The 19238-nt window shown below is 37.1% G+C and overlaps 1 protein-coding gene and 1 non-coding gene across 7 annotated transcripts in view; one reads left to right on the forward strand and one right to left on the reverse strand.

The window, feature by feature from the left end:
• GULP1 (GULP PTB domain containing engulfment adaptor 1) overlaps positions 1 to 19238 on the reverse strand; it is a 272148-nt gene that overhangs the window by 210413 nt on the left and 42497 nt on the right. The window contains exon 1 of one of the 6 annotated variants that reach the window (XM_032637497.1): positions 9956 to 10255. The exons of the other annotated variants lie outside the window; for them this stretch is intronic. The gene's annotated coding sequence lies outside the window, so the exon portion shown is untranslated. Of the gene's footprint in view, positions 1 to 9955; positions 10256 to 19238 lie in introns of those variants that run through there. 6 annotated transcript variants of the gene reach the window in all.
• On the forward strand, positions 16630 to 16736 carry LOC116757244. The gene has a single exon (XR_004350891.1). It is a non-coding gene; the product is annotated as a U6 spliceosomal RNA (small nuclear RNA).

Below are 19238 nucleotides of genomic sequence, written 5' to 3' on the forward strand. Positions count from 1 at the left end.
CTTTATTATAGACATAATTTTGTTATTTGATAACTTCCTGATTCATGTGATGCTTATTCCTGTGTGTCTTTTTTAACTTCCACAAATTTGTGCTTGAATGAAATGTGAAAGTAAGATTGTGTAAGACTAAAAAAATATATTTTTTCTTTTTTTAAGTTTTTAATTCTAGTAAAATATACATAACATACAATTTACCATCTTAACCATTGTTAAGTACACAATTCAGTAGTAAGTACATTCACACTGTTGTGGAACCATCTCCAGAACTCTTTTCATCTTGCAAAACTGAAACTCTATACTCCATTAAACATCAATTCTCCATTGCCAGCCCCCCTACCCTTTGCAGGCCCTGATGAAAATAATGTATTTTTAATTGATGGAAAAGTATGAACTCATTGAGGAAATGAACTTCCTAAAATACATTTTGTATTTCTTCAAACTATTCACTGCACAGAGGTCTTTCCTCAAATACATGTTGGTCGTTGACAGTATCTCTTCATAATTAGCACAAAAACATTATGTTGTCTTCCGGACATCAGAGGTGCCTGAGCATTGGGAGTTATTTCCAGTAGTGAGGATGATTTCTCACAACGTGCCCACATTTTTTAAAACTCAGTCCTTATTAATAACATGAGATAGCAACAGAGTGCCAGACACTGTTTTGTGTACTCTACAAATGTGTTAGTTATTTTATTTCTGACAACTAGTATGCAGGTAAGTACTAACATTACCACTATTTCACAGGTGGGAAACTGAAGTGAACTATCAGCCTGTTCTTGTAGGGTTCATTGTATCAGCATGAAAGTTTATAAAGTCACTTTGGTATGGGAAAATATCCAGAGATAAAAGGCTGATGAACATGCTCTTTCCATTTTTCTGTTGCCAAGAAGGATTCTTCCCAGGGTCCAATGTGACAAAGATTTCAGCATGCGCACTTGTGATCCCTACATTGTAGAATGACAAGCTCGTAGACTATGAAGAACTAAGCTTGAGCCAACCTCTGTTCCACTGCTTCTTTTTTTTTTTTTAATGGAACTTTTTTGGAGTATAATTGCATCACAATACCGTGTTAGTTTCTGTTGCACAACAAAGCAAATCAGCCATATGCACACGCATGTCCCCATATCCCCTCCCTCTTGAGCATCCCTCCCATCCTCCCTATCCCACCCCTCTAGGGCATCACATAACACCACTGCTTCTTAACTGAACAACTTTGGACAAACCACATAAATATATCTCATCTGTAAAATGGGATATCTTAACACGCTCTGCTTCACAGGATCTGTGCCTATACCTGTGTGTGCATGTGTCTGTGTATGTGTGTGTGAGTGAGACCGGCAGGGGGTGAGAGAGAGAGAGAATATGACAGAATATTCAGACAAGGACTTGTTAACTACGACGTGTTCTAAAAATGTAAGATAGCATCATGATTATTACGTGCAAATAGGCACCTACAAACATATGAGAAGTGTCAGGCAATATTTACAAGTGTGGCCTATGGATCCAGAATGTCTGGTTTAAATGCCAGTTGAGTGGCCCTGCAAGTTAACTAATCTGTGCCTCATTTTCTTCATTTATGGGGTTAAAATAATACCATCACGGCTTGTGTGGATAAATGAGTTAGTACAAGTAAAGCGCTTAAAATTGTGCCTGGCGTATAGTGAATGCTTGGTGAACGTTAGCATTCATTTTTTTATTTAGCATTTCCTATCACTAATCGCAGTTTTCCCTGTCTCTACCAAGTCTTTTCCTAAAACAGTTCATGTAAAAAGCCTAGTAAAGGATTTTCTACCCTGTAAACAAAGAATGTTAATTAAAAGCTGTATCCTTACTCTTTTTTATCAGCTCATGGATTTTGCCAGGTTAACAGCTTATCACCAGTCTTTGCCCACAAAAGCAACTCATCTCACGTTTCTGCTAAAACCTTAGCAATAGACTGAAAGGGGGAGAAAAAGGTTTTATTTAACTGGTTTTATTTAAAGTAGAATATACTATATGCCATAAGTGTTCAATCAGTGTTGTCCTGTTCTGTGAATTACTGAACTTCCTCACCTCTAGTTTGGATTGTTTTCTTGGAGTTCAATCTATAATTACTGTAGAATTGTGTCATTCATATACTTAACATTTTCCATTTCAGTTCAATAGTGATGCTGAAGATTGGAGATATGCATTCAAACTGAAATTTTACTGAAATATGCATTTGTATGTATTACGTGTAGGGTAACCATATAATTGACCACCCAAATTGGGACACTTTTGAAAGTGAAAAGAAAGCTAATTAGACAGGGTACCAGGGCAACTGGTACAAAGTCAGATTATCCCTGGCCAGTAGGGATGCAATGTTACCCCAACTGAAAGGCTGGGGATAGTTAAGAAAAATTTAGCTAGTAGAAGAAGCAAGCTGCCTTTTCTTTTCCCAAAGCCTTAATTTCTCTTCATGGAGCTTGGGATGTAGTAGACATGACATACAGTGTCATGTACGAAAATAATTGCTGAATAAGTGAAGAAATGAATGCATAAAGCATGTACAGGAATGCTAACATTAAATGACAGAAAGGGAGTACAATATATCAGTTACACTTTGCTTCTGCAGTATGACTAGCCATGAGAATCCAAATTGGTATGACAGGGTCACATGATGCTAACAAAAACAGCAGTTGCATATTATGCGTTATAACACATTCATGTAAATTTTTAGTATAAATGCCCGATCTTTTCTTTTTTCCTACTTTTCATGAGCATCTTCCGCTATAACCTCTAGAATTTGCAAAGAAATCACACTGCTCTATTATGAGGTACACTTCAGTAAAAAATGTAAAACACTCTATTGAGAAACACGGGTTGGACAAATAATATGCTATTGGAGATTTGGGGAATGTAATAAAGTCCACAACCTCCATAGTTACTCCTGAAATGCAGCATGGTTGGGGTCAGGTTTGTTTTAAATTCTAGCTCTGCCATTCACAGCTTTGGAACTTTGAACAATTCATAAGACCTCTGCTCATATTATTAGCTAGCAATATCAGTAATTTTTGCCATTCTCTCCGCTTCATTCTGCCATGATCAATCTTTCATCGAGTTGTTTTTTTGTCCCCCCCGAAGTTCTCACCCTTGTTTCTAATTTTTATTAAATTACCCTCTTTATATCTGTCTTACTACAAAATATATATTATCAGTCGTCTTTTTTTTCAGTCTTCCTCAAACTATATTCTATCCTCTGCATGATTTGGTTTTTTAAGAGTTGAATAGAACTTTAAAAAGAAATTTCCCTACACTCTGACCTTATTCATGCCAATTTTTATGTTGAATAATTTCTGCTTTATTCACCTTCATTGCCAAATCCCGTCCATTCTTTAAAAGAATGAGGTTGTATTCTGCCATTTCCATAATTTTGTTATTTACCTCAGCAACAGTTTAGTTTTCCTAATATCCATTGAATTTGTATTTGGTATTACATTTCCTTTGGAGGTATTTCAAGCATGTTGAACTTGGCTTCTCTATACAATTAAGTTTGTGGACAGACCTCGTTTTTTTTTTTTTTAACTTCCACAATGCCTACAAATTCCTGGAAATAATGTTGCATTCAAAATTTTTGCTGACAAGTGTACTGGCAAAATGAAGACAATTTGCTCTCCAGGTTCATCCACTATTGTACTGAAAATATGGGCTGAAACAGATGTTCAAAAGAATATAACTGTAGTTTTTAAAACCTGTTACAATTAAATATTATTATATATATTATACTATAAAAATCAGATTTTCAAGATTAGTTAAGAAAAAGAACTAAAAGGCTTCCAGAGTGGAAAGTGTTATGGACTGAATGTTTTGTCCCTCCACCCCCCACAAAATTTATATGTCGAAACCCTAACCTCCCCAATGTGATAGTATTAGGAAGTGTGGCCTTTAGGAAGTAATTATGTTTTAGAAAATGTCATGAGGGTGGTGCCCCACGAAGAGACTAGCGTCTTTATAAGAAGACACCAGAACTCTCTCCACCATGTGAAGATCCAGTAAGAAGGCAGCCATATGCAAGCTAGGAAGAGGGCCCTCTCCAGACATCAAATCTGCAGCACCTTGATCTTGGACTTCTCAGCCTCTAGAATTGTGAAAAATAAATGTTTGTTGTTTAAGCCATATGGTATTTTGATACAGTGGCCTGAGCAGAATAATACAAAAGGAAGAACCATAACTATCTCTATTCACAGAAGACAAAATTTTATATATAGAAAATCCAACAGAAACAACCAAAAACTTTTGAGAACTAATAAATGAGTTCAGAAAGATACATATACTAAAATCAATTCTATTTCTATACATTAGCAGTGAACAATTTGAAAATGAAATTAAGGAAAAAATTCTATTTTTAATAATAGCAAAAAGATTAGTATAGGATAAATTTAACAAAAGAAGTACAAGAATCTTCTTGTACAAGAAGTCAGAATCTCTGACTAATAGAAAGATGTTCCATACTCATGGATTGGAAGATTTAATAAAGTTAGAATGGTAATTCCTCTAAATTAATCTATAAATATAATGCAATCCCTCTCAAAATTCCAGCTGCCTTTTTTCTTTTTTTTTTGCTAAATTGACAAGCTGATGCCAAAATTCATATAGAAGTACAAAGAACACAGAATAGCCAAAACAATCTTGAAAAAGAAAAAAAAAGTTGTATGACTCAGGTTCCCCAATTTTAAAATTTACTACAAAGCTATAGTAATTAAAACAGTGTAGTGCTGACATAATTCTGACATATAAATCAATGGAGTAGAATTGAGAGTTCAAAAATAACCCTTCATTTATAGTAAATTCTTTTCTGCATCAGTGTCAAGCCAAATAAAAAAGAGTAGTTTTTTCAACAAATGGTGCTAGTACAAATGGCAAAAGAATAAACTGGACCCCTACATTATACTATATACAAAATGCCATTCAAAATGGATTATAGGGACTTCCTGGTCGCGCAGTGATTAGGAATCCGCCTGCCAATGCAGGGGACACGGGTTCGATCCCTGGTCCTGGAGGAGCCCATGTGCCACAGAGTGGCTAGGCCCGGGCGCCGCAACTACTAAGCATGTGCTCTGGAGCCCATGGGCCACAGCTGCTGAGCCCGTGTGCCACAACTACTGAGGCCCATGTGCCTGGAGCCTGTGCTTCGCAACCGGAGAGGCCACTGCAGTGAGAGGCCCACGCACCACAGCGAGGAGTGGCCCCTCCTCTCCACAACTAGAGAGGGCCCATGTGCAGCAACGAGTACCCAATGCAGCCATAAATAAATAAATAAAATGAAAAATGCAATAGCTTAAAAAAAAACTTTTTTTAAAGAAAAAAAAATAAAAGGATTATAACCATAATGTAACAGCTAAAACTATAAAACTCTTAAAAGAAAACTTAGGAGTAAATTTTCATGACCTTGATCTAGGCAATGGTTTCTCAGATATGACACCAAAGGCAAAAGCAACAAAAGAGAAATATATACATTGGTTTTTATCAAAATTTTAAAATTTTGTGCTTCAAAGGTCAACATCAAGAAACCCATAGGATGGCAGAAAATATTTGCAAATCATACATCTGATAAGAGAACGGCTCAATTAAAAACTGAGCAAAGGATCTGAATTGACGTTTCTCCAAAGAAGATATATAGATGACCAATAAACACTTGAAAAGACGTTCAGTATCATTAGTCATCAGAGAAATGCAAATTAAAGCCACAAAGAGATAATACTCCGTGCCCTTTAATGTAGCTAAAATAAACAAGATAGACATTAAGAATTGTTGGCAACAATAAGGTGAAATTAGAAACCTCAAACGTAGCTGGTGTGATTATAAAATGGAATGGCCACTTTGGGAAACAGTTTGGCAGGTCCTCAAAATACTAAACAGAGTTATTATATGATCCAGTAATTCTACTCTGAGGTATATACCCAAGAGGATTGAAAACATATGTCCACAGAAAATAATTATACACAAATGTTCTCAGCAGCATTATTCAAAATAAGCAAAAAATAGAAACAACCTAAATGCTTGTCAATAGAAAAATGCATAAACAGATTATGGCACATTAGAATGATACATTTGTAGAGACTTTGTTTCTTTGGAAAGTAGAAGTTTCAAAAAAACAACAAAACTTTGAATGCATTCCGCATTAATTTATTTTTTTAAGATAAAATGTAAACAAGTTTTCTTTTTGAGATAGACTTTAATATTTGCCTTTTTGGTGTATCAGAAAGTTTCAGTAATTTCCATCTATCATTGAGAAACAGGTATTAAATTTCAATATTTGCAAAACTGGTTGATACTCAGGCAACTATTGCTTGTGATTATTTATTAATATACAATAATGCACAGTCATACAAGATGTTACCAGAGGGGAAGCTGGGTGTTGGGTACATGGAAATTCTTACTAGTTTCGCAACTCTTCTAACACCATAATTATTTCCAAAATAAATTTTTTTTAAAAAATCATATCTCCTCATTTTCAAGTATTCTGATGATGTTGTTTCGGATATGACTGGAAAACCAATTCAAGACTAAGCTTTTATCTAAAACCTCCTTCTTTTCCCACCTCTACAGAACAAGAATTGCTGTTTATACAAATGAATGTTTACCCTACATTAACCACTGAGTAACATCAGTATGATACTACATGCAAATCATGAGGCAAGATTCATAGCATACTCCAGCAATCACTGAATGGACTACATGTTCCAGCGGAAGCTGTTAGTTGGTAAAAGCAGCACATGGGCTAATGTCCCAGTCAATAGTTACACATTTGACCAGATAACTTCCTGTCATGATGGGTATGACCCGTTAACTATTAAAAGCAGATTATTGCACAACAATGTGTTCAGCATTTTTCTTAGATATATTTAAAAGTAGTATCAGATAGTTATATAATATTGATATATCCCATAATATATCTTTTAACGGTTTCATTAAAATAAGTATCCTTAAGAACAAGTTTGTTGGCGCTTTCCTGGTGGTGCAGTGGTTAAGAATCCACCTGCCAACACAGGGGACACGGGTTTGAGCCCTGGTCCAGGAAGTTCCCACATGCCGCGGAGCAATTAAGCCCGTGCGCCACAGCTACTGAGCCTGCAGTCTAGAGCCCGCGAGCCACAATTACTGAAGCCCGTGTGCCACAACTACTGAAGCCTGTGCGCCTAGAGCCTGTGCTCCACAACAAGAGAAGTCACTGCAATGAGAAGCCCACGCACCGCAACGAAGAGTAGCCCCCGCTCACCAAAACTAGAGAAAGCCCGCGCGCAGCAACGAAGACCCAACGCAGCCAAAAATAAATTAATTAAATAAATTAATTTAAAAAAAAAAGAACTAGTTTGTCAAGTGCTGTATAAGTTGATCATGTGTTTCTCAAACATTTCATAATGAATCACTTCTATAGTGAATTTTATTTCCTTTGGTATCTATTACATCTAGAATATTTCCAAAGGAAAAACATATACTGACTCCAACTGATAACAAGTTCCAAGATTCACTTCAATAGATACTATCTGTTTTAATTCTCCAATATAAAAAACAAACAAACAAAAACGCTGTGAGAAGAACCGGTCATTGATTGGACACTAAAATTACCCATGTGCCAATTAAAAGCATGAATATATTTAGTCCACTGACTTTTTTGAGGGTATTTAGATAACTGTATTATGTAATACATTGTTTCTGATAGTTTACTGTAATGCAAAGTTATAAGAGCCACAGAGAAGAAAGAAAACTCGTGTGTAAAGAGCCTAAAGAAGCAGTACAACATTACACAGGGGCTCCAACTGTCCTTGGGTCAGTTCACCTTGGTTTGAGTCATGACTCACTTACCAGTCATGTACACTTGGATAAGTTACTTAACCACTTCTCAATATTATCAACCGCAAAATCCGAGTAATAATAGCTATAGCATGGGATAGTATTGAAGGTAAACTACCTGTAAGTTTCTGAACTCCATGCCTGGTGCATAACAACAAGCCCTCAACATGTCAGCTTTTATTACTAACATTTATGAGCCTCAATTTCCTAATCTGGGATAATACAATAGCAACGCCTCCTCTGCCTATGGGTCACCCATGTTGTGAATCAAAAGCAATAATGCTGATTATAGTGTTTTATAAAGAACAAGCACTGCACAAATGTAAAACATTCTTTAATACTATGATTTATCAAATACTTACTATGGATTATGAGGGCTGTCCAAAAAAATCTACAAGCCTTGTCTCTTTTGTTTTTGCTTTTTTTAAGACTCTGTTATTACTCTTCATTAGAATTTTGTGTACACTTGAGTCTAGCAGCCACTAAAGAACTACTTTGATAAACATTTGGAGGCATTAACTGACTCCTCAGGAAGTCCCATTGACCTGAAGATTTTTGCATTGCCTTTGAAAATTCTTTTTGGGCTCAAGCCAACCATCCCATTATAACACAACTGATCATCACATGGATTTACCTGATCTCAGATCAAGCCATCTTAAACAATGTTATCATCTTGAACAATAGAAGCCTGATAAACCACTACTAGGACTAGGACCTATAAAACAGGGGTTATTTCTATTCTAGGTGTCAAGGTTAAAAAGAATTTCCACTTCATGTGATTCAGATAGGTGTATTAAATCATGACTCTGAAAAAAAAAAAAAATAGGCCACATTAAAACCCTAATAAAGAACACCCTCAAAGCAGGAATGATCCCTAATCACAACATGTGCTATGGCTTTAGCCTGTAAATTCCAAAGAGCAGGAATAAGAACCTCATAGTTCTTTTCATATAACATCTGACAGAGTGACACATTCAATATATTCAAGTAATATTAAGGTTATTGCTATTCACAAGGGTGTGAAAGGATGAGGGGGAACACTCAGGAAGAGTGAATAGGACCACGGTATATCAATTTCCTCTCCTCTTCTATAATTTCTACTCTCTTTTACTGGCTTCTTTATAAATACTGTCACATCTATTTCATCTGAAATAAAATCCTATCTCCACTCTATCCCTTTCCATTCACAGCTAACCTTTTTGAAAGAGTGGTCTACACACAATATTCGTATTTTCTCATGTCCCACATACCACTGAAACCCCAGCAATTCCATGTTCCTTCACTATTCTACCCTGCTTCTTGTCCCCTGAGATAAGCTCCCTCTCACTGTCTCCATGGGATCAAACAAGTTAGTTGAGGTGTAGTGAAGTTTCTTAGAGGGATGTGAAAGAATGGGTAAAGTAAAAAAGGATCTCGAAAACCATTTTACAGCGTGCTGTTATGACAGCAGGGGCAACTTGCAGATAGAGCAAATTGCTTAGCAGAATGGTGTGATGCTAATGATTTAGGAAAAGAGTCTTGTGTAACTGAATAGAGGAAAGGAGGTACATCTGCTTCACAACTAGCACTCCAAACAGGTCATGAAAACAAAAAGAAAAGTTTTCAAAACCATACTTAGTAAGCAAAAAGTATATTTTTCGCAGAGCTTCTTAAAGTACATAATCTCAGGTTTTTAAGAATGCAGATATTTACAGCATTGCTCAGGGTTTTGGCAAAAAAAATTTATTCATGAAAATCAGATCCTAATTGTTTTTATAATAATGAAGTCATACTTTTTTTTTAAGGTATCGAAGCTTATTTTGCAGACATATCTGTTTAAATAAACTGATATTAAACTAAATGTGTTCATGTGTGTATATGTATACAAATGATATCATGCAATAAGCACAACTTTAAACTATCCAAGACCATCACATCTATATTTGTGTCTGACTTACCATGTTCAAGTGAGATGACAATGGCCACCCAGGAAAAGACCACCCAAGAACAGCACAGTTACACAAGTAGGTGACCCAGTCCTCACTGAAATGCTCTCTCAGGACCTGAAATCAATGCTGGAAATTTCTCTCCCCTTATCTCCAGCCTGTGAAACAAACCAGGAAATTGATAGTTTCTCAACCACACAAAACAAACAATCACTTACCTTATCATGAATCCTTCTACTATCTTGTCCTTTGAAATTGGCTCAAATCTAATTTCGTCTGCAAATCCTTTCCCCTTGAATCTTGTGTGAACCTTTATAGTACTTTTAAAGCTCAATTAGATGAGTAGAGGTTCTCAAAACAGAGTTCCACTTAACCAGTTCACCACTCACCAGACTAACTGAAACTCTCCATTAAAGTGTAAACCACACCAACTGCTGCCCGTGGCTAAGTGGACACTTAGAGCTACTAGACTTTGCCCTACGTGCATTTAAGCAGTTCTGTTCCCCACCAATTCTGCTACATGCTTACTGTGATGAAAATTGTTGGCTGCCTAACAAGCATCTACTTCCTCATTCCTCCTTCCTAATAAAACCACAACTTAGTCAGGTATTCACTCCCATGTCACATTAGATGTGGGCAACACAGCTTTAAAAAGATCAAGATGAAATTATTACAGTTTAGAAGGAATGTGCATGTATATAGGTGCCCCTAAGTTCTCCCTCCCATTCGATGAAGTAATCATTGGGATGATCTCTCATGGGTTTTCTTTATATAAGAAAGTCTTTCTAGAACTCCAGTCAGCAGACTCAAAGGAAAGACCTTAACTTACTTGAAAAATTTGACAAATAAATACATTTGTGTAAGCTTTACATTAAAATAAGATAGTTTAAGTAGACATGCATCTTTTTTATAATTATGCTACTTTAACCATCTTTTGCTGATACCTTATCAGCAATACTCCTGGTTATTGTTCACTTCTCATCTCCTCCCTAATATGCCACTTAATGGATTAAAAACAAATCAAAAATTTCTAAGTTTGTGTCAAAAATACACATTGATTGCTCTAAACATGTCATCACCTATCATCCTTGGTTCCTTCTTTTTTTTATCTCCAGAAGTTTGCTCAAAATTTGATTTCCACGTTTCTTCAGGAATCACCCACTCCAAGGCTCTTAGCAATCTGCTTGCTGAGATTATCTCCACATTCATTTTGCTCTCTAGAAGTTTTTTTGGTTTTCGTTTGTTTGTTTTTCTGTTCCATTCTGCAGAGGTAGAGAACTTCTAATATGCTAAGAATGGAATCCAGATTTCTTGATGTCCAGTTTGGCTTTTCTCTTTTAGATGGCCCAAATGTTGGTCAATTATCAAGTATTATTACATCTTCTTTGTCAGGTCAATCTTTTGAATTCAATATCTCTTCACTAAATCTAGTGCTAATATTCCATGTCATGTTAATAAGGGCTTTGGGATAAGAATCAGGAAACCTCACTGAAATGTATAATATATTTTTACCATTTAGAGTCTCTTAACAATAATTTCAATATCAAAGTTTCAGGAAATAACTGAAAAATGACAATTTGCACATATTTTTACTAGTGAAGCAGCAGAAAGAAAACAAAATTTAAGTCTAAAATCTTTGGGGGATATCTCTGGTATTGAGATAATGTACATAAAATAACATTCTCATACTAAAATATACTTAAAACTTAGTAATCAGTGAACTGAGATGGTCTGAAACTAAAGTTTGCTTTGTACTTGTACTCTTTTACCTGCTTCCTTAATACAAATGTTCAAAATAAGTAGTGAGTCAAAAAGTGGCCTCCAAAAAGGTATGTCCAAATCCTAACCTCTGGTACCTGTGAATATAACCTTATTTGTTAATAGGGTCTTGGCAGATGGTAATTAATTCAGTTTAAAATCTAAGATGAGATCATTTTGGATTTGGGGTGGGCTCTACAGCCAATGACCAGTGTCCTTATAAAACAGAGGGAAATTTGAGACGCAGAAAGACAGACAGAATGTCATGTGAAGATAGAGGCCGAGACTGGAGTTATGAAGCTACAAGCCAAGGAATGCTAAGGATTGCCAGCTGTTACCAGAAGCTAGGGGCACGCCAGTAACTGATTTTCTCTCAGAGCTTCTAGAAGGAATCAACCCTGCCAACACATTGATTTTGGACTTCTTTGGCCTCCAGAACTGTGAGAAAATATATTTCCATTGTCTTAAGCCACCAAGTTTGCGATATTTGCTATGGTAGTCCTAGGGAAATTAATACAATATGATTACCTATATGCATTTATACATTTTCATTTAATAGACTTTCAAAAATAGACTTTCCACTTCAAAAATAGACTTTCTGGACCATTATAATAAAAATTTGATGTGCCTGCTCATATAGCTGAATAGAGGAGCACACAGAAAGAGGTAGAAAAAAAAAGTTTAGAAAAAAGCCTAGACTCAAATAATTGCTATAAAGAACTAATATGGTATAGTAAAGACCATAGGTTCTAGAGTTAGAATGGCAAGTTCTATTCTTAATTCTATCATTTTTCATTTATATGAACTTGAGCAAGATATTTAACCTCTCTGAGCCACAGTGACCTACCTCATCTTTATAACAAAAGATAACAGCACTCTTTCTTATGTGGTTGTGAGAAAAATACAATAATCTTTGTTAACCACTTTGCACATTTCGAGGCATACAGTAAACTTTGAATAAGTACTGTCCATTATTAACTGGAATTAAATGTTCATAATGGATCATCTCAAAATCAATCATTTAGAGCAGATATAAATTCTCATGAGACTCCCTGAGAAGGTAGCCTGTTCTCCTTTCTCTAGAGACAGTTGCTCTAATTTTAAAGAACCTCAACCACAAAACTGATGTTAATTTAAGTAAGATAATATTAAGAAATCTCCCAATTAAGAAACAGTCATCGGGCTTCCCTGGTGGCGCAGTGGTTGAGAGTCCGCCTGCCGATGCAGGGGACACGGGTTCGTGCCCCGGTCCGGGAGGATCCCACATGCCGCGGAGTGGCTGGGCCCGTGAGCCATGGCCGCTGAGCCTGCGCATCCGGAGCCTGTGCTCCGCAACGAGAGAGGCCACAACAGTGAGAGGCCCACGTACCGCAAAAAAAATAGAAACAGTCATCGTCTACTTTTACCTAGGATCACCATTTGTTTCACTAACACAGAAAATGAAGAGTTTCTCGCCCCAAGTTATGCTTAATTGTGTTCCACCATTTCTTAAGTGGCCACCTTCTAAAGGCAACCCATGCCTTCTCCTGGCCTCTATGACCCTACATTATTCTAATACAAAAAATAATTATGCAAACCTCTGTCCAGTTCTTTTTAGGTTAATCAATATTAAATGACACTTGCACAAAATCCTTCTATAATTAATACTCAACATGTGAATAGTATTTCAGAGTACAGTCCACACTGGAACACTAGAGCATTCATTCCATCATAAAATCCTAATCCTATAAATGAAGCATTTATTTCTTTATTTACATATTCTCTTTGTTCAGGACACTGAAGCTCAGAGAAGTTTAGTGAATTGCCTAAGTCACAGGGTTATATTAGTCTAATATACGAAGTTTTCTTTTTATTATGAAAAAAATCATACATATATAAAGTAAAATAATAAACCATCATGTACCCATCACCTCGCTATGCTTATTTAGAAGATTCAATTTCTCAAAATCTCCCTACAAACACACATCTCTAGCTGTAATGCATACTTTAAAATGTGCATCATGTATTAAGACAAAAGGAGGAAGAGACAACCAGAAGACATATTCCAGAATGAAAATTTTCCACCCTAAGCATTTTGTCTCTAAACCCATAGAGACAAAGAATATCCCTAGGTAATAACATTCAAGGGACCATAAATGTATTCACCAAAAACTTAGCAACAAAGCATGGACTAAGCATGAAGTTTCTGAAAATTCACTGGCAAAGGCAACACCTAAATATATATAACCTAGTGATTAAATCTCACGTAAAGACACTGAGTCAAAAATCTCCGTTTCGATTGCTTTTCAATGTAAGGTACTCTTAAATGCGTATACTGGTATCATGGGAGATAAGGCCTTTAAACAAGAAAAATGGGATACCTCTTTCCCTATTTGTAACAATGAGCAATTCCCATTAAGGTAAACAACATGTGAAATATTTCCAGGAATCAATCACCATTTTTACCTACAGAGGTGTTGGAAGTGCAATTTTCTCCGCTAGTACAGTCATCGTGAAGAGCATTGCATCCAATGGACATATCAATGAAAAAGAAAACAAATTCAGCTACAAATAAAAGAATATATTCTAAGAAGGGACTTCCCTGGTGGTCCAGTGGCTAAGACTCCATGCTCCCAATGAAGGGGGCCCGGGTTCGATCCCTGGTCAGGGAACTAGATCCCGTGTGCCACAACTAAGAGTTCACATGCTGCAACTAAAAAAAGATCCCGCATGCCTCAACGAAGATTCCACAGGAGGCAACAAAGATCCCACCTACTGCAACTAAGACCTGGCACAGCCAAATAAATTTAAAAAAAGAATATATCCTAAGAAATAAAGTTGGCATAAGTTAGTAAAGATTCAGAACTTCAACAGAGTGGAGAGATAGCCAGAGATGCAGAAAATGGAAAGCCATTTTAGAGAAGTAGCTACATTTTTAACAACCCTTCCGAGAATAGCCTGGCACAAGTGCAGGACAGATGGGGTTGGTGATAATTATAAACATATTTTCACCTTAGTTTTGCACAGCTATTAAGAACCACCTAAATTTTAGAAGCCCTTTCTCAGATGCAGCACAGTAGACCTCATAAAAGGCTAGTTACATATATTATTGAAATAATGACTACTAAACAGATACCAACAACTTCTCTTAAAATGCATATACATTTAAGATTGTGGTTAATGATTAAATACTTATTTAGCTTTACCTACAAGGGGGAGGGGGAGCTCTTAGTGAGCTGTCCAGGGTAATGTATCCCTCATCAATGATGTATCTGGGAGCCTGGAGAGATCTTAAGTCTAATGGGAAAGTAGCATCTTTGTACTACATCCTGATCTTTAAGTTAAGGGAGGTCAATAAAGAGGTTTCCAGAAGAAATAATTGAATAATTAGTCTGCCTACCCATGAAAGTCTGCAAAGAATAAAGTAGGCTTCTAAACCAGGAATAAGTTTATAAATACTAGTTTTGCAAATAAAAATATGGGAAATAGGGTTTAGAAATAAGCAGTGTTCACACCTCCAGGTCATATCTGGCCACTAATTAGCCCAAGAATGTAAAGTTGAAATTAATCTCATAGATCTAATACTTAGAGATAGGTAGTAAATCTCTCTGACCCTTATTTTCAAGTTGGGGTCATCGACACAGGGCTCTGAACTGCAAACAGAAATGCACTCTAGTAAATGTAAGTAAAAAGAAATTTAGGGGAAGGATATAAGAGATTCACAGAAAAACTGCATGATGGCTAAAGAACTAAGCTATGCAGTCAGAAACAGTACTGAAATAAGAGCACTGAATTGGCCCTGTGTGCTCAGCGCTGCCGCCATCACCAGGCATTCTCACCAAAGTCCACTTTGCTAACTAGGATCTGTGCACCAGATGCTATTGAACATATTAGAAACTCTGCATGGCGGCCCCTGTAGATGAAATGTATCAGCCACCATCACTGCCAGATGGATTCCATGGTGCCTGTTTCTTGTCATTAATTTCCGATTGGAAGTCTTACCTGTATGCATCTGATCAATAGAACCTAGGTCATATGCATGTGTCCTTGATACACAAGAGGCTGAAGAAGCAAGATTCTGGCTTCTATTCTGGGACATTACTCATATGGAACGATTTTCCCAAACAGGTGAAAAGCAGCAAAGATGTTGAAAGAAGTACCCAAGATGTCAAAGGTATCAAAGATGTGAGAACATCACGATGGATTTCCGGAGTATCTGCACACTGGCATTTGAGAAACAGTCTCTACCATTGACTGTAAATCCATAATCTGGACCTGCCAACCTCTCCTCTCATCTCCTTCTACTCTCTTACCACCAGCCACACTGGTCTTTAGTGGTCCTCCAACATGCAGAGCTCTTCTGGCTTTAGGATTTCTGCCCCAAGCATCCCTCTGCCTAGAGCTCTGCGTCTCCAAATGTATTCATGACTGACTCCTGCTTTGCTCACAGGTCTTAACTTAAATGTCACTTCCTGAGGGGGACTTCCCTGACCACCCCACCCACGGATGTCCTCACCCTACTCCATCCACGTTCCTCCTTGTCAGCCCATTCTATTTGCTTTATGGCACTGATCACTATTTGATTTTGTTTTACTTGTTTATTTTCAGCCTCAGTTGCCATAATTGCCATAATGGAAGCTCTGTGGGTCTATGGGTCCTGTCTGTCCTTTTTCTGCTGTTGTATCTTCAGCACCTAGAACAGTGTCTGGTTCATATTAGCCTTTCAAATATTTGTTGAATAATAAATGGACCCCTGCTATAGTTTATTTATTTATTTTTTTGCTATAGTTTAATAGGTCCATCTTATAAATGTGGAGACAGAGGAAGAAAGGCTCCGTATATGAACACACAGCAAATTAATAATCAAAGGGCGAGTCCTTGATTCCTAACCATGCAATTTCCAGGAAGAGAAAGGTGCAGGCAGCTTCAACTGCTTCTTAAAGCAAGGGAGGCAGTAGGGAAGGGCAGAAAGAACATTGATTAGGAAAGAAGGATGAGTTCTATAATCATACACTTCTGAGTTCAAATTCGTGCCCCCAAACCTAATATAAGTCTCACAGGTATTTCAGAGAATGAAATGTGACCATATATGTATATTATACATATACGTTATTTCTATAACACCTGACACATGCAGGTACTTAACTGGAGGCCAGTGCTCACCTTGGCAGCACAGACACTAAAACTGTAACGATACAGAGAAGATTAGCATGGCCCCTGCACAAGGATGACATGCAAACTCATGAAGCATTCCACATTTTTCTACCATATATAAAATAGATAAACAACAAGGTCCTACTGTATAGCACAGGGAACTATATTCAATATCCTGTAATAAACCGTAATGGAAAAGAATATCAGAATATATATACGTATAACTGAATCACTTTGCTGTTCACCAGAAACTAACACATCGTAAATCAACTATACTTCAAATAAAAATTTTAAAAATTGGAGACCATACAAATGATTGTTAATTTATAAGTAATGATCCATGTCTGAGTTCACGCTCTCTTAATAATATGCTAAGAGAGACACATCTTAACATAATCTACATCAGAGTCTTCATTTACAAAATGAGAATGTTGATTCTTTCCCACAACTGAAATTTACTGGGAATCTGCTATACACCAGGCATGTGTTACGCACAGGTTGAAGTCTCTAAATTTCTCTCCAGCTATCAATGCTGAGGGCATTTCAATCCATTATTGCCATCTCCAAAGATCATCTTGACACTGTAAACTAAGGGCAAAAACTGGCTATTATTTTCACTTTTCATTTACTTCTAAGAATTTATTGAGTCAAGCACTGTGCAAAGTTCTGGAGACACAGAAGCTATTGGGAAATAACCCCTGCCTTTAAGGTACTTACTGTTTCATGAGAGAAACAGACAAAAAGAAAATTAGCAATAATGTGATATGTACAAGATGCTATAGGAACCCAGAAGAACGGTACCCAACGTAGAGTATAAGTTGGAAGAAGTGGTTCTGGGCAGAATCTGAGCTGAAGGAAGAGGAGGACTTAGCCAGGAATAGAAGAAGGGGTCAGACCTGCCCAGCAGAGAAAACAGCAGCTGAAAAGGCCCCGAGAAGAATTTAAGCACAGCACTTCTAAGAAACCAAAAAGTTCAAGAGAGTAGGGTCACAAGAGTCTCCAAAAGACAGAATTTCACAAAAGGTTCTGTCCCCAACCCCCTTCAAGAGCCCTGGAGCTACAAATGATTAATTGTCCTTAATTACTTTGCTTTTCTCAAAAAAGAGAAAGAAACTCTTCCTTTAATTATTAGAGTACCTCTCCAGTCTGGCACTAATCCTCAGTTTGGAGTTTGGAGTTATCATTTTTTAAATATATACATGTGTTTTCAAATTATATTTTCATTGAAGCTCAATTTTATGTTTCTTTTTTTTTTATTCCCTTCATATTAGCAAATTTTCTTAAAGGAATTGTCCTTTGAGTCCTTGTGCCCAAAATGCCTTCAAGTCACCTTCCTTGGGCAATTTTTCTCTTAATTCCTCCAAGCAGCATCTTTCATTTCCTCCCATAAAGTGACAACACTTTCTACATTACTTCCATTACAGCGCTCAGCAAAGTGCCTTTTAATAAGTTTTCTTCTTGCTAGACTGAGCTTCTGGAGGGAAGGTTTTGTGTTTGTATCCCAAACATGGTCTTTTTTTTTTCCTAATAAACACTTTTAATTTTAGAAGAGCTTTAGATTTACAGAAAAGTTGCAAAGGCAGTACCAATAACTCCCTAGGGATCTTTTTAAAATTCAGATTCTGATACAGCGGGTCCAGGAAAGTCCAGATAGTCTGTGTTTCTAACAAGTTTCCAACTCATGCAAATGTGGCTGGTGCAGGGACCACGATTTCATAAGGGATGAGTGTCCGACAAATTGGGACAAAGGTTCGCAACCCTGGCTGCAAATTAGAATCACCTGGGAATGTGTTTTGTATGTTTGTAAAATGGCATTGCTGGGCGGTACCCACCTCCAGAGATTCTATTCTAATTCATCTGCCCTAAACCCAGGAATCCATATTTCAAAAAACCTTTTCAGGTGAATCCAACGTGCAGCCAGAGTCAAAACCCACTTGTCCTCCTAAATTGTCAGAACCTATATCTTAGCAGGCTCTCCATTTCTTTCTCTGCAAACCGGAAATAAACACAAGTATCTGGTAAGGTATTACTGAGACTGAACAAAACAGCGAAAGTCAGCACCAAATTCAGTGCTTATTAAATTCTAGGTGCTTGAAAATGTTAATTACAAATTCTGACAGGCAAAAGGACATGTAAATACACATTTCTTACCAATAAACCTTCGAGAACATTCTTCCTAAACTGTCTTCCCAGAGTTAGACTGCTCTCTGATCTCCAGCTGTCATGTAAAAGGGCAGGAGTTCAGGGTGTTAGGGTAGAGTCACCATAGAAATCTGCTAGTCTTTAGGGAATGCGGTCTAAGTATCCTTTGATTAATTCAGCAGGCCTCACAGCTGAGCCTGGAGTCCCTGCCCATGCAGGACAGAAACAGCTTTGTATGAGGACAGTCCACAGGGTGGCTAGATGGGTCTAAGCTGTTCATTCCAGAACAATGAGTGGTCACATCCGAACTGCAGCTGGTCTTGAGGAGAGATCTCAGAGAATCTTCTGGTTTCAAACCACTGTTCATAGGCTTGAGGGGAAAGCTCCCAATAAAATTCAAAGAGTGATATATGGTCATTAAAATTCAAGCCAAAGGACACTAGCACTTGTGAAAAAAAAAAAAAACCT

This window comes from Phocoena sinus, chromosome 7 (assembly GCF_008692025.1).
Source record: "Phocoena sinus isolate mPhoSin1 chromosome 7, mPhoSin1.pri, whole genome shotgun sequence".
Classification (NCBI taxonomy): domain Eukaryota; kingdom Metazoa; phylum Chordata; class Mammalia; order Artiodactyla; family Phocoenidae; genus Phocoena; species Phocoena sinus.